Source organism: Tasmannia lanceolata, unplaced genomic scaffold (genome assembly GCF_043159265.1).
Source record: "Tasmannia lanceolata isolate RefF3 unplaced genomic scaffold, GAP_Taslan_0.1 ptg000019l, whole genome shotgun sequence".
In the NCBI taxonomy this organism is placed as follows: domain Eukaryota; kingdom Viridiplantae; phylum Streptophyta; class Magnoliopsida; order Canellales; family Winteraceae; genus Tasmannia; species Tasmannia lanceolata.
In genome coordinates, this window is record NW_027518696.1 from 24,089,108 (window position 1) to 24,092,384 (window position 3,277).

The window sequence follows — 3,277 nt, forward strand, 5'->3', positions numbered from 1 at the left end:
CATTCAATTAGCAAAATTTACAGAGGTGGGCGGTTAGCGTCATTTGATTGTGATGTTTCAGTTGCAGCTTATCCACGTGAAGGCCCACCGATTCAGTGGCTTTGATTGTTATGCCCCCATTGCATATCTGCTATTTGTGATTCAAAGTTCAAAATGTCATATTATTCATTTTCTTGAAACTAAGGACATGTTCGTTTGAGATTGTGACAACCGATTGTGACAAACCTATCATAATTAAATGTAATTTTCAGTCCAACAATAGGTTTTTGGGTCTGGCTTGGGCGAAAGGTCTTTCATTGTTTAAATTTGTACCGGCCTTTGATTTATGGGAGGGGTGGCAAATAGTATGCAATGAGAGTGAATTTAGACCTCAATCCATTGAACATTGGGAGCCGCCTCCTGTGGACCTATTAAAGATCAATTTTGATGGGTCTAGCTTGGGCAATCCGGGGCCGGCTGGTATTGGAGGGCTTTATAGGGATGCTTCTAGATCGGCCTTATGGTCCTTTTCTGGCCCTATTGGAGTTGGGGACTCAACTGAGGCGGAGGTTAAAGCGGCGTATCAAGGAATTAAAAAAATGGATAGGAATCTTTTTAGCAAGACAATAGTGGAGGGTGATTCTAAAAATGTGGTGAGATGGCTGACAAGCTCAGCGGCTCCCCCTTGGGGATTTTTGTCTTTTTTTTCAAGAAATCGAAGACTTAACTCTCGACTTTTATATTGTCTTTAAGCATGTAAGGAGATCTGCTAATTCTGATGCAGACTCTCTAGCGAGGGATGGTGTGACTAGGGTGGGTTTGGAATGGTTTGATTTCCTCCCTCCCTGAGTCTGTGTTTTTCTTTTTATTTTTCTTCTCTGTATGTTCCTTTGAGGACTTTCTCGGTTCTTGTCATTAATTCATTATTTTACCATTTCAAAAAAAAAAAAAAAAAAGGTTTTTGGGTTCACAACTGGTTGTCGCAATCTCTTACGAACAGTACCTTAAGAAAAACAAATGCTGAAAAAGTAGAATAATCTATCACAAGGAATGTCAACTAAAGGGAAATGATATCCAATTTCTGTATTTTGATAATGTAGCTCACTTTATCAAATTTATTTACACCTCTGATTGCTGGTAAGTAGTTTTTTTTATTTACATGTCTTTAACAGCTCATTACAAAGTGTAAATAAAGGGTGTACCATTAATAGAATAAGAGAGTATGGGTGTCATTCCCCTAGTTAAATCCCTATCCTTTTTATTTTCTTCTATTTCCGGTGATTCTCTCTTCTATTTTGGTCGAGATATATCTCCCCTTGTTCCTAACGATTTAAATGAAAATGCTACTAGAAAGTAATTGCTTTATAATATTTCATCAAGATGGTGCTGAAATATTAATATTTGTTACAGAAGTGACTGCTTTTTGTTGGGTTGGGTTTTCCTCTTACCTTGGGAAACAAGATTTTGGTCCTGTTTGTTTTGGATTTTGAGAACCGATTATATGAGAGAGAGAGAGAGAGAGAGAGAGAGAGAGAGAGAGAGAGAGAGAGAGAGAGAGAGAGAGAGAGGTTTTGGTAAAGGATTCAAAGGTTTTAGGATCGATTGATCTGGTTTTAGATTAATAAGGGTGAAACCATTGTAATCTTCGTGTTCTTAATCATAGTGGAATATTTCGATGACTTGCATGTGGACGTAGGCTTTTATGTAGAACTACTCAAATATCATCTGTGGCTCATTTATTTCCAATGTAGTTGCATTGTGTAGATCTTGATTGGCCCGCCGAATTTAAAACAGTAAAGTGATATCAGAGCCTAAGGCTAAGGCAAGGATGAGCAGGAAATGATGTGTTAGAAAGAATGAAGGATCAATTCTCAATGGAGGTAGAGTTTCCCAATGATGTAGCCATTCCTCGTTGTTTGTGTTCATTTTGGGGTGTTTATGATGTTGGTATTTTAATACAAAAATAGCTCTTGGTAGTATTTTACAAAATTCTTTTGTTTACAAAAATAAGCCACTTTGGTTTTGGAAAATGGTTTGCTCACTTCCTTCACAAAAGCGAATAGTCCCGTATTAGAAAGTGGAGAAAAGCTTCATATGGTTATATAGCTTTTCACTTCCTTAGCTTTGCGAATGAGAAGAGGAGAAAGGGGGCCTACGCGCATGAGGCACCAAGTGGATCTGGTGGGCTTTTGGCTATACAACACGCGCGCCGCCCCGTCCGGCGTGGCTCGGCCGGCCTTGCATGTGAGTCAAGGTTTTTCCTTCCCCTACATTTTAATTTTTGTTTTCTGTCCGTTTAACTTCCCTTTACCGTCGCCGTTACCTTTGCCGTTATTGATAAGGTAAGCCGGCGTACCTGAAGTAAGCCTGAAGTAAGCCGGCTTACTGGAACGTCAATTAACTAGGTAAATAACCCCGCCGTTCGTTTTTACGAATAATTGCGCCGTTCCTGAACGTTGTGGTTGTTGGGATGCGATCTTTGGCATCTGTAATGTCTTTTGAACAGCTCTTTTCTGAAATGACGTATTTACTCTATTAAAAGGTGTGTTGAACGGACATGTTTTGGTTTATAAAAGAGGAAGTTCTCTGGTTTTTTCTATAACAACAAAACGAAAATTATTGTTTCTTCTTGTCTTTCTCTACTTCTGTAAACAGAGTTTTCTCTCCTCTTTATATTTTACGTATTTTTGTTGGGCTACTGGAGTGTTCGGGAGGTTCGAATCTCCTTGATCGTGCAGTTCTTGGAGATCAACGGTGTGTCGGGCTGTTGTATCCTGGGGGTGATTGCAATAGTAATCTGCTGCATCGGAATTAGTTTCCGCAGAGGTGCAAATTCAACTTAAAGAAAGCGACATAGTCCGTGCCTCATCTCGCCACATCAGAAAAGGTTTCACTAACATCGTTGTTTGTTGTTTCTGTTTCTGGTAAGCCGTATTATTCCCTAAATCAACAACATATGGTTCATCTGTAGTAGTCCAGATCGGTCCAAGTGAGAATGGAGAAAGAAAAGACTGTTTATGGGTTTTCTTCACAGTGAAAAAGGTGATCTCATGGGTTGAGAGGTGACTGTTGTCTTTTTCCAGGGAGCCAAAAATTGACAGATTTTCCAAGGTTCATGGGGTGGATGTGAAATGGCTGTAAGAAATTCAACCTCAAAGGTTGAGTTGATAAATTTGATGGAAATGTTAATTTCAATCTTTAGTAGAAAAGGGTGAAAGATATTCTTGTTCAATTGGGCATAGCTAAGGCATCGAAGGAAAATGATGGGAAGCTTGAGAAGATAAAGGCTGGTGAGTAA